At 45.2% G+C, this 13,336-nt stretch overlaps 1 pseudogene; it reads left to right on the plus strand.

The window, feature by feature from the left end:
• Positions 1–3,081: 3,081 nt before the first annotated feature.
• LOC141257125 (olfactory receptor 11A1-like) overlaps positions 3,082–13,336 on the plus strand; it is a 35,400-nt pseudogene continuing 25,145 nt past the window's right edge.

Below are 13,336 nucleotides of genomic sequence, written 5' to 3' on the forward strand. Positions count from 1 at the left end.
GGCTCAGGAACAAGAAGGTGGAAGGGACCCTAAGAACCCACGAGAATCCAGGGTGAAGGGTCAGGCAGATTAAGGGTACCGGATCCCAAGTTGGTGGAGGAGAAACTACCCTCAGCCAAAGACCGGTCGTCGTGATCATCTATTGGTGCGACACCTCATCAAACCAGCTAGGAAGGCACCATATAGGACAGCGGAGGACGGGGCCCACGTTTAACCGCACAAGTCCGCGGCAGCTGGACAAAAGTGGGTCACTGGTGAGGCAGGCCAGAGAAAGGATTAAAGGTGGTCCTGTGCCATGCTCCTGAACTGCCTGGGAGTTGACCGAGCCCCTCACCTGGTGGACACTGCACGGCTTGGGTGGTCACTGCTTGCGCAGAAGTGACCCGGAGCACCTGAACTGTGAGTAAAGACCCTGGACTGTAACTTGTTGTCTGTGTGCTCCTTCGCGCCTCCAGCACTACCGGTACTGGGACTCTCACCACCATCACTCCCACCATCCACTACACTGCCCTGGGGCTGCACTCTTCCCGTGGGGAGTCACACCACCTCAGCTGCACCCACCATCAGCCCCAGCGGTCTGCCCTGCAGCGGCGGTTCCTAATGACCGCAAATCCACGGGTGGCGTAGTCGGACATTATCTGAAGCACGTAGCAGACTACCATTGGTCTGACCACCCTGAGCCGCGGGACCGGGCCGCCACTACTACCCCCATCGTTCCCCTATCGCCCGGATCCGCGTGCCCCACGGCCCAGGGGGCGAGTCATAAGGATTTGGGGAAAGAAGTGCAGACGCTGAATAAGTTGATATTTTAAGCTGATATTTGACAAATTTGGTGACAGGTTCCCTTTAACTCCTTTACAAGCGACTTGTCTTCTGGAGAACAAAAGAATCAACCACTCTAAATTCAGTAGGCTTGATTCTTCTTTGGTCTAATATTCGCTGTTCATGTTTAGGTGGGGGGGGGTTAAGGGTTTAGAAGGTCGTCATAACAATTAAACTGGTGATTCTGCCGATATTGGTGGGCCCAGCCCATTTTAGTCTAATGTGTATGAGAGCCTTCATAAACCATTGGGATCCATTGTAAATACAGTGATATTTCATTAGTCTTAAATATCAGCTAGTCAAAAACAAAATATACTATAGAAAGATTAATGTGTTGTTTTATTAAGTAACTAGAGCAGAAATACACCAGCTTATAGGAAGGGAAAAACGACAATTTGGTCAGGGCCTCCTCAACCAACCTCCCAAATCCAAGTAGAGCTTTTCAGACACTCCTAATAGTAAGACATAAAAGTTTTTGAAAAGTTTTTATCTGAACCCAAATCAAAATAAAAGTTTTAATATGTAGCAGAAAGGGCTGTTATATATCTTTTACTAAGATATACAGTTTTACTAGGCATCAATATCCTATCTGTCTAAACTGCATTATATAGCGCTATTATTGGGAAGGTGGCTATCATTGCATTTCTTTTCCTTTCGTCTCCACAAACTTTCAAATGACCTCTATGACCATTTTGATAAAGAATCTTGCACACGGCTCTATACCATAATTTCATACAGTACAGACCAAAAGTTTGGACACACCTTCTCATTTAAAGATTATTCTCTATTTTCATGACTATGAAAATTGTACATTCACACTGAAAGCATCAAAACTATGAATTAACACATGTGGAAGTATATAGTTAACAAAAAAGTGTGAAACAACTGAAAATATGTCTTATATACTAGGTTCTTCAAAGTAGCCACCTTTTGCTTTGATGACTGCTTTGCACACTCTTGGCATTCTCTTGATGAGCTTCAAGACCAAGAGTCACCTCTGCTTCTGAGGATAAGCTTATCCGAGTCACCAGCCTCAGAAATCGCAGGTTAACAGCAGCTCAGATTAGAGACCAGGTCAATGCCACACAGAGTTCTAGCAGCAGACACATCTCTTCAACAACTGTTAAGAGGGGACTTTGTACAGCAGGCGTTCATGGTAAAATAGCTGCTAGGAAACCACTGCTAAGGACAGGCAACAAGCAGAAGAGACTTGTTTGGGCTAAAGAGCACAAGGAATGGACATTAGACCAGTGGAAAACTGTACTGTGGTCTGATGAGTCCAAATTTGATATCTTTGGTTCCAACCACCGTGTCTTTGTGCGACGCAGAAAAGGTGAACGAATGGACTCTACATCCCTGGTTCCCACCGTGAAGCATGGAGGAGAAGGTGTGATGGTGTGGGGGTGCTTTGCTGGTGACACTATTGGGGATTTATTCAAAATTGAAGGCATACTGAACAAGCATGGCTACCACAGCATCTTGCAGCGGCATGCTATTCCATCAGGTTTGCGTTTAGTTGGACCATCGTTTATTTTTCAGCAGGACAATGACCCCAAACACACCTCCAGGCTGTGTAAGGGCTATTTGACCAAGAACGAGAGTGATGGGGTGCTATGCCAGATGACCTGGCCTCCACAGTCACCAGACCTGAACCCAATCGAGATGGTTTGGGGTGAGCTGGACTGCAAAGTGAACGCAAAAGGGCCAACAAGTGCTAAGCATCTCTGGGAACTCCTTCAAGATTGTTGGAAGACCATTTCCAGTGACTACCTCTTGAAGCTCATCAAGAGAATGCCAAGAGTGTGCAAAGCAGTCATCAAAGCAAAAGGTGGCTACTTTGAAGAACCTAGAATATAAGACATATTTTCAGTTGTTTCACACTTTTTTGTTAAGTATATAATTCCACATGTGTTAATTCATAGTTTTGATGCCTTCAGTGTGAATGTACAATTTTCATAGTCAAGAAAATGCAGAAAAATCTTTAAATGAGAAGGTGTGTCCAAACTTTTGGTCTGTACTGTAGATAATTTAGAATTCTTGACAAATACATTAAAAAGTTCATCTCCTTTTCTGTTTATACCATAGACAATGAATGAAAGTTGCAGTGAAGTTCTTGATTTCATCATTGTTGGATTTCACACTATTAATGCTACTAAATTTGTTTACTTCATCATATTCTTGTTCATCTACTGCGTGAGCTTCTTTGAAAACGTACTAATCATCGTGTTATCATACGTCAATCCATCTCTTCACACCCCTATGTACTTTTTACTCAGTAACTTATCATCCTGTGAAATTGTGGCCATCACCAACATCATTCCTCGAATGCTTTATGGCTTTTTAGAAGGGAACATCATCACATTTATTGGCTGCCTTACACATTTATATGTATTTGGAGTTGTTACTAGAGATGAGCGGTGTTCGACTAGAACTGTTCGCCAATCTCAAATTCGAGCTGTTTTGGGCGGTGTTCGAGTTGTTCGAACCCGAACGATTTGCAAAAAATTCGGCTGTTCGAGGTTATGTTCGATAACTGTTCGTGCACCAAAAGCGTGTCCTGCATGTCTGGCGCTATTTAGAGCACCAATCATGCAGGGATTGTCTGCCACTCACTGTAATGCCACAGCCATGGTGGTTGTGGCATTACAGTGATTGCCCAAATCGATGGGAACAGTGTCAACAGTGAAACATGAAAAGCCGGCAATTCAGCAGCGGCATACACCTGTACCCGACAATTTAGAACCGAAAGAATAGAGCTTCACACATAGATTAGATAGATAGAAACATGTCAGCCACATATATACGAAGTACAGTGAAAGTGCTGCTTACTGTACTTGTCATTTAGCGTAAAGGATTTATCAAAAAAAATAATAGTGTTTTCATGCACCGTCTCTTTAAAAAAGCCGGCCGGCAATTCAGCAGCGGTACCCGACAATTTATAACAGACAGAATAGAACTTCACACATAGATTAGATAGATAGAAACATGTCAGCCACATATATACGAAGTACAGTGACAGTGTTGCTTACTGTACTTGTCATTTAGCGTAAAGGATTTATCAAAAAAAATAATAGTGTTTTCATGCACCGTCTCTTTAAAAAAGCCGGCCGGCAATTCAGCAGCGGTACCCGACAATTTATAACAGACAGAATAGAGCTTCACACATAGATTAGATAGATAGAAACATGTCAGTCACATATATATGAAGTACAGTGATAGTGTTGGTTACTGTACTTGTCATTTAGTATTAAAATAAAGGATTTATTATTAAAAAAATTGGCGTGGGGTTCCCCTTAATTTTAGGCTCTAGCGGAGGTTAAGCAGACGGCTGGGGCAGATGTTTGAAGCCTGGGAAGGGGGTAATACCCACGGAGCTTCCCAGGCTACTAATATCAGCCCCCAGCTGAATACATAGCCTTTACTAGCTATTAAAATGGGGGACCCCCCCAAAAAAAATGACGTTGGGTCCCCCCTAATTTAATAGCTAGCAAAGGCTAGGCAGACAGCTGGGGGCTGATATTAATAGCCCAGGAAGGGAGCCATGAATATTGGCCCCCTCCCAGGCTAGAAACACCAGCCGTCAGCCGCCCCAGAAATGGCGCATTCATAGGATGCGCCAATTCTGGCACTTAGCCTCGCTCTTCCACGCTGCCCTGGTGCGGTGGCAGGGGGTAATAGGGTTGGGGTTGATGTCAGCTTATAATGCCAGCTGACATCAAGCCCAGGTTAGTAATGGAGAGGCGTCTATAAGACACCCCCATTACTAACCCCATAGTCAAAGTTAAAAAAAACACAAACACCCAGAATAAAGTCCTTTAATTGAAATAAAGACACAATCCTTTATTGTTCTAAATTAAACCATACTTACCGTCACGCCCATTCCAGCTGAAGCCAACGATCTCCTGCAATAAAAGAAAAATAATAAAGCAACCTCATCCTTACCTTTCCATGGTTCCCACGACAGCTTCAGCTCTGCTACATCGAGATGACAGGCTGGACCGCAGCAGAACGCTGCCATCCAGCCTCTCATCCCGCAGACACTGAGAAGCGCAGGCTTGCTTGCGCTGCTCAGCGTCTCTCTGTGACGACATCCAGATGAGCCGAGTTCATGTCCAATGAACTCGGCTCACCTCATGCACGTCACTGACAGCGTGGGAAAATTCTCACGCTGAAGCGGTGAGTGCAGGAGAATTCTCCCACGCTGTCAGTGACGTGCATAAGGTGAGCTCATGTCCAATGAGCTCAGCTCACCTCCTGCACGTCACTGACAGCGTGGGAGAATTCTCCTGCACTCAGCGCTTCAGCGTGAGAATTCTCCCACGCTGAAGCGCTGAGTGCAGGAGAATTTTCCCACGCTGTCAGTGACGTGCATAAGGTGAGCTCATGTCCAATGAACTCAGCTCACCTCCTGCACGTCACTGACAGCGTGGGAGAATTCTCCTGCACTCAGCGCTTCAGTGTGAGAATTCTCCCACGCTGAAGCGCTGAGTGCAGGAGAATTTTCCCACGCTGTCAGTGACGTGCATGAGGTGAGCCGAGTTCATTGGACATTAACTCGGCTCATCTGGATGCCCTCACAGAGAGACACTGTGGAGCGCAAGCAAGCCTGCGCTTCTCAGTGTCTGCGGGATGACAGGCTGGATGGCAGCGTTCTGCTGCGGTCCAGCCTGTCATCTCGATGTAGCAGAGCTGAAGCTGTCATGGGAACCATGGAAAGGTAAGGATGATGTTGCTTTATTATTTTTCTTTTATTTCAGGAGATCGTTGGCTTCAGCTGGAATGGGCGTGATGGTAAGTATGGTTTAATTTAGAACAATAAAGAATTGTGTGTTTATTTCAATTAAAGGACTTTTTTCTGGGTGTTGTGTTTTTTTTAAATACTTTACTAGAAATTCATGGTGGTCATGTCTAATATTGGCGTGACCCCATGAATTTCGGGCTTAGGGCCAGCTGATAATGCCAAGCTGGCCCTAACCCCTTTATTACCCAGTGAGCCACCGCATCAGGGCCCTGGATGAGTTGGGTACAGCGCCAGAAGATGGCGCTTCTATGAACGCGCCATTTTCCGGGGTGGCTGCGGACTGCAATTTGCAGCGGGGGTGGCCCAGAAAGCTTGGGCGTCCCTGCGCTGCGGATTCCAGCCCCCAGCTGCCTAGTTGTACCTGGCTGGACACAAAAACAGGGCGAAGCCCCACGTCAATTTTCTTTAAATTATTTCATGAAATAATTAAGAAAAAAAGGGCTTCCCTATATTGTTGTGTCCGGCCAGGTACAAATAGGCAGCTGGTGGTTGGGGGCAGCCCGTTCCTGCCTGCTGTACCTGGCTGGACACAAATATAGTGCGAAGCCCCACGTCAATTTTTTTTAAATTATTTCATGAATTTCCTGAAATAATTTAAAAAAATTGAAGTGGGGCTTCGCACTATATTTGTGTCCAGCCAGGTACAGCAGGCAGGAACGGGCTGCCCCCATCCACCAGCTGCCTATTTGTACCTGGCCGGACACAACAATATAGGGAAGCCCTTTTTTTCTTAATTATTTCATGAATTTCATGAAATAATTTAAAAAAATTGACGTGGGGCTTCGCACTATATTTGTGTCCAGCCAGGTACAGCAGGCAGGAACGGGCTGCCCCCAACCACCAGCTGCCTATTTGTACCTGGCCGGACACAACAATATAGGGAAGGCCTTTTTTTCTTAATTATTTCATGAATTTCATGAAATAATTAAAAAAAAAGTACGTGGGGCTTCGCCCTATTTTTGTGTCCAGCCAGGTACAACTAGGCAGCTGGGGGCTGGAATCTGCAGCGCAGGGAGGCCCAAGCTTTCTGGGCCCCCCCCCGCTACAAATTGCAGTCCGCAGCCACCCCGGAAAATGGCGCGTTCATAGAAGCGCCATCTTCTGGCGCTGTACCCAACTCATCCAGGGCCCTGGTGCGGTGGCTCACTGGGTAATAAAGGGGTTAGGGCCAGCTTGGTATTATCAGCTGGCCCCAAGCCCAAAATTCATGGGGTCACGCCATTATTAGACATGACCGCCATGAATTTCTAGTAAAGTATTTAAAAAAAACACAACACCCAGAATAAAGTCCTTTAATTGAAATAAAGACACAATTCTTTATTGTTCTAAATTAAACCATACTTACCATCACACCCATTCCAGCTGAAGCCAACGATCTCCTGCAATAAAAGAAAAATAATAAACCAACCTCATCCTTACCATTCCATGGTTCCCACGACAGCTTCAGCTCTGCTACATCGAGATGACTGGCTGGACCGCAGCAGAACGCTGCCATCCAGTCTGTCATCCCGCAGACACTGAGAAGCGCAGGCATGCTTGCGCTCCTCACTGTCTCGCTGTGACGGCATCCAGATGAGCCGAGGTCATGTCCAATGAACTCGGCTCACCTCATGCACGTCACTGACAGCGTGGGAAAATTCTCACGCTGAAGTGCTGAGTGCAGGAGAATTCTCCCACGCTGTCAGTGATGTGCATGAGGTGAGCTCATGTCCAATGAACTCAGCTCACCTCCTGCACGTCACTGACAGCGTGGGAAAATTCTCCTGCAATCAGCGCTTCAGCGTGAGAATTTTCCCACACTGTCAGTGACGTGCAGGAGGTGAGCTGAGTTCATTGGACATGAACTCGGCTCATCTGGATGTCGTCACAGAGAGACGCTGAGCAGCGCAAGCAAGCCTGCGCTTCTCAGTGTCTGCGGGATGACAGGCTGGATGGCAGCGTTCTGCTGCGGTCCAGCCTGTCATCTCGATGTAGCAGAGCTGAAGCTGTCGTGGGAACCATGGAAAGGTAAGGATGATGTTGCTTTATTATTTTTCTTTTATTGCAGGAGATCGTTGGCTTCAGCTGGAATGGGCGTGATGGTAAGTATGGTTTAATTTAGAACAATAAAGGATTGTGTCTTTATTTCAATTAAAGGACTTTATTCTGGGTGTTTGTGTTTTTTTTAACTTTGACTATGGGGTTAGTAATGGGGGTGTCTTATAGACGCCTCTCCATTACTAACCTGGGCTTGATGTCAGCTGGCATTATAAGCTGACATCAACCCCAACCCTATTACCCCCTGCCACCGCACCAGGGCAGCGTGGAAGAGCGAGGCTAAGTGCCAGAATTGGCGCATCCTATGAATGCGCCATTTCTGGGGCGGCTGACGGCTGGTGTTTCTAGCCTGGGAGGGGGCCAATATTCATGGCTCCCTTCCTGGGCTATTAATATCAGCCCCCAGCTGTCTGCCTAGCCTTTGCTAGCTATTAAATTAGGGGGGACCCCACGTCATTTTTTTGGGGGGGTCCCCCATTTTAATAGCTAGTAAAGGCTATGTATTCAGCTGGGGGCTGATATTAGTAGCCTGGGAAGCTCCGTGGGTATTACCCCCTTCCCAGGCTTCAAACATCTGCCCCAGCCGTCTGCTTAACCTCCGCTAGAGCCTAAAATTAAGGGGAACCCCACGCCAATTTTTTTAATAATAAATCCTTTATTTTAATACTAAATGACAAGTACAGTAACCAACACTATCACTGTACTTCTTATATATGTGACTGACATGTTTCTATCTATCTAATCTATGTGTGATGCTCTATCTTTCTGTTCTAAATTGTCGGGTACCGCTGCTGAATTGCCGGCCGGCTTTTTTAAAGAGACGGTGCATGAAAACACTATTATTTTTTTAAATAAATCCTTTACACTAAATGACAAGTACAGTAAGCAACACTGTCACTGTACTTCATATATATGTGACTGACATGTTTCTATCTATCTAATCTATGTGTGAAGCTCTATTCTTTCTGTTCTAAATTGTCGGGTACAGATGCTGAATTGCCGGCCGGCTTTTTTAAAGAGACGGTGCATGAAAACACTAATATTTTTTTTAATAAATCCTTTACACTAAATGACAAGTGCAATAACCAACACTGTCACTGTGCTTCTTATATGTGTGACTGACATGTTTCTATCTATCTAATCTATGTGTGATGCTCTATTCCTTCTTGTCTAAATTGTCGGGTACCGGTGTATGCCGCTGCTGAATTTGCCGGCCGGCTTTTTTAAAGAGAGTGTCTTCTGAGCAGTTTGTCAGCTTTTGGACACCTTTGCAGGTGTTTTCTATGTGTTTCTATGTGTTTTTGTTTGCCTGCCATTGGTTTTAACGGTGTTCGACGGTGTTCTAAGGTGTTCGACGAACAGTTCGACGAACAGTTCCTCGAACATCCCAGTGTTCGACGAACCGAACCGAACCCGAACACTACGGGGGTGGCTCAACACTAGTTGTTACTTCAGTTATATCATTAGTTTTCACACTTGTGTCCTATGACAGATACTTAGCAGTTTGTAATCCATTGCGGTATTCAGGTCTTATCAACATAAGGCTTTGTCTTCACTTAGTTATTGGGTTTTGGTTATGTTCCTTCGCATGGACCGCTTCGATAACCTACTTTCATACACAATTGAAATTCTATTGGGGGGCGCCGAAGCAGAAAAAAACGAACATATGGCCCATTTTATAGAGAATTAGAAAACATTTTTATTTAACAAAATCTTACTGTACAGGATTTAAAGTGACGCGGCATATGTCAAAATATACATACAGAGCTTTTAAAAACATACTTAAAAACAAACAGGTATCACAAAAGTGTAGGTGTCACATCCAAAAGGTATCATTATTTATAATATTACATCCCTAAAGATATAGACTGGATGGATATGGGGAGTGTGGACAACCAATCCATATGTAAACAAAATTCAGTCCAAAAGACCATATATATATGTATAGCTCTCCGAGATCCCTTGGTTCACAGTCATTATGAGGGCGGTAGGGTCCACACGTTTATAGATAATTTTGGTGTTCGTTTGGGATGCATCCCGTGTGGCCGATGTGTGGCCTGTCCCAACGTGATCAGAAGCACCACTTTTGTGGATTCTACAGGTAAACATGTGTATAAAATAAAAAAACATATCACATGTGTGTCACGTAATGTGATATATTATGCCACATGTCAGTGTGGTCTGATCTACATTGGGATGACTACACGTCTAAAAACACGAGTGAGGGAACATGTCTTTGGGGATATTGGCTGCATCGGAACAAAATGATGTATCCATTCTCAAGACGATACCAAAACACTTTAAAATACACCACAATTGTGAACATAACCACAATTGTGGTTATGTTCCTTCGCATGGACCGCTTCGATAACCTACTTTCATACACAATTGAAATTCTATTGGGGGGCGCCGAAGCAGAAAAAAACGAACATATGGCCCATTTTATAGAGAATTAGAAAACATTTTTATTTAACAAAATCTTACTGTACAGGATTTAAAGTGACGCGGCATATGTCAAAATATACATACAGAGCTTTTAAAAACATACTTAAAAACAAACAGGTATCACAAAAGTGTAGGTGTCACATCCAAAAGGTATCATTATTTATAATATTACATCCCTAAAGATATAGACTGGATGGATATGGGGAGTGTGGACAACCAATCCATATGTAAACAAAATTCAGTCCAAAAGACCATATATATATGTATAGCTCTCCGAGATCCCTTGGTTCACAGTCATTATGAGGGCGGTAGGGTCCACACGTTTATAGATAATTTTGGTGTTCGTTTGGGATGCATCCCGTGTGGCCAATGTGTGGCCTGTCCCAACGTGATCAGAAGCACCACTTTTGTGGATTCTACAGGTAAACATGTGTATAAAATAAAAAAACATATCACATGTGTGTCACGTAATGTGATATATTATGCCACATGTCAGTGTGGTCTGATCTACATTGGGATGACTACACGTCTAAAAACACGAGTGAGGGAACATGTCTTTGGGGATATTGGCTGCATCGGAACAAAATGATGTATCCATTCTCAAGACGATACCAAAACACTTTAAAATACACCACAATTGTGACGCCAAATTATTGGAAGTAAGAGGGATTGACATGGTTGATGTGGGGATACGGGGTGGTCCCATTTCCCAGAGACTCGCTCGTATGGAGACAAGGTGGATCTGGTCCCTTAAAACATTACATCCTAGGGGCCTAAATGAAAACAATACTTTCGCCCCTTTTCTGTGAACCCAGTCCTGCTATTACATCTGAGTACCTGTGCCATCAATACATGCATTGTCTCTTTCTAAGGTGGTTGTTGTTTTTCTTTTTTAATTATACGTATTCTTTAACAGGTTTAATGAATTTGAATGAATTTATGGTTCTGGTTGAACATGATGATATCTTTGTGCGCTTTATATATGGGATTATCGTGACAAGACATCTGCATGCCACATTTGTGAAATTCACACAATAGCAATCCAACTTGGAAGTTATGCAATACGTAAAATGAAGAAATCTATGGCTAATGGTCTTCTATCTGTATTATGTTATGTGCATTTTTCCATGTGTGTATACATATTCTACATATTGGTTGCTATTCGGGGAAGGTTCCTTTGCCATTGTCTTCTGTATAAGAACGTAATATTGACTTTTGTAATTGTAAAATATGTTCCCTATGAAATGGCGATGGGGTTATATATATAAATATATAAAAAATATGATATCTAGCTATATTTACAATTGTAAAATATTATCCCGTATAAATGGTGATGGGGAAGGATTTGAGAAAATCTAGGTATAATTGGGGTATGTTTCCCCTCCTGTTTTTCTATGTAACTTCTCATTGGATTGGGGTTGTGTGTAGTGTTGAGCCACCCCCGTAGTGTTCGAGTTCGGTTCGGTTCGTCGAACACCCGTGTGTTCGCCGAACTGTTCGTCGAACTGTTCGTCGAACACCTTCGAACACCGTTAAAACCAATGGCAGGCAAACAAAAACACATAGAAACACATAGAAAACACCTTCAAAGGTGTCCAAAAGCTGACAAACTGCTCAGAAGACACAACTAACACATGGAAAAGTGACAAGTACATATAGTCATGCGAAAAGAAAAGAGGTGGAGGAGTAAAAGGAGGGGGAGACACATATATAGGCATGTCATGCCCTTCTAATATCCAAAAAGTGAGAAGCCGAGACGGCCAGTCCGCTCCTGCCCGTGCCACCTCCGTGTCGCCGGGTTTGTGCCAGAGCCGCGGTGAACCCTGACGGCCAGCCCCCCTCTCCCAATACTGGTGCCTGTCCGCTGGTGGGTCGAGAGAGCCCCCCTGTGGTGGAGGCAGCTCTAAGCTTTTTAATTTAAATTGTCCCTCTAATTTGAATGAATACACTTTAAATCCATTTACAAGGATCTATTGGAGGGCAAGTCTCATGCCAGCAGCCGCGTAATTCCAGCTCCAGTAGCGTCCACTAAAGCTGCTGCAGTTAAAAAGCTTTTATAAGGATCGAGCTCGGCTGTCCACCGCAAGGCATCCTAGTGCCAGTCCCAGCCCCTATGCCTTGGGGTGCCTCCTGATGCTCTTCACTAAGTATCCCGTGGTCCCGAAGCATTTCCTTTGAAAAAATTAAGTGTCCAAACTACAGGTGGTGTAGCTTGCTTAACAGCCGGGATAATCCGCTGACTAGCAAACACTGCTACTAGGCACAAAGTATTTCCTGGGCTAGATGCAGTTAAAAATTTGTAAGTAGATACTCTCGTTGGATGCTGAGAAAGCATTCCATAGAGTCTCCTGGCACGCCATATATGATTCTCTTAAAAAGCTTGGGGTAGGGGTCTAGGGGACCCTTTTATAGCCAAAATCACGGCCCTGTATCACAATACGTCACCTAGGCTGAAGATAAATGGAACTGTAGCACCGAGGGCTCGGTTGCTACAGAGGTATTGCACCTCACCCAGAGGTGTGATATCTCACTCTCAGATAAGGATGGAGTGTGGATCAGGACCCGACACCTGCATGCATTACACCACATTGCCGTGGGGCAGGGCGACCAATATGCCCCTGAGATGGGCACGACAGTCCCTGTCCCTGGCTGGAGTGGGGGGAGGGAACACTGAGGAAGGGGAACCCTGCAGTGCAGGAGCAGGGAGGAAGCAGTTCCTGGGTGCATTGAGAAGGGAGTATAAAAGGTGGGCACCATCTTAGTTCAGTGCAGAGAAGTCTGAGCAGAAGTGGCAGGGAGCAGGGGCTCTGCATGAGCTCTGCTCCGGAGGCGGGCCTAGTAACAGAGGCCCAGGCCTGCAAGAGGGAGAAGGAAGGAAGAGGAGCGGAGAAGGCTCCAGGAACGAGGAATGAAGGGATCCCAGGGGTGCGGACGGGCGAGTCGCCACCGCACGCCCGAATCCACCTGCGTGGAGGGGTCAGGCCAAAGGGGGAGACCGGTCCCCGAACTAGTGGAGGCAGGAAACGACCCTCAGCTAGAAACCGGAGGCTCTGACATTTTATGTGGCGCAGCCCCTTGCTCCACCCGCTAGGAAGGCACCACATAGGGTCAGGGAAACTGGCGCCAAGTTTACCAAGAGGAGGCCCGAGGCAGCCGGACAGAAGTGTTGGTAAGAAAGGCCAGACAAAGGACACACAAAGGGGGTCCTGTGAAGCGCTCCAAAGTTATCTG

The sequence above is a fragment of the Phyllobates terribilis genome, unplaced genomic scaffold (assembly GCF_046119375.1).
Source record: "Phyllobates terribilis strain yellow unplaced genomic scaffold, ASM4611937v1 Scaffold_1__5_contigs__length_1240528914, whole genome shotgun sequence".
NCBI lineage: Eukaryota > Metazoa > Chordata > Amphibia > Anura > Dendrobatidae > Phyllobates > Phyllobates terribilis.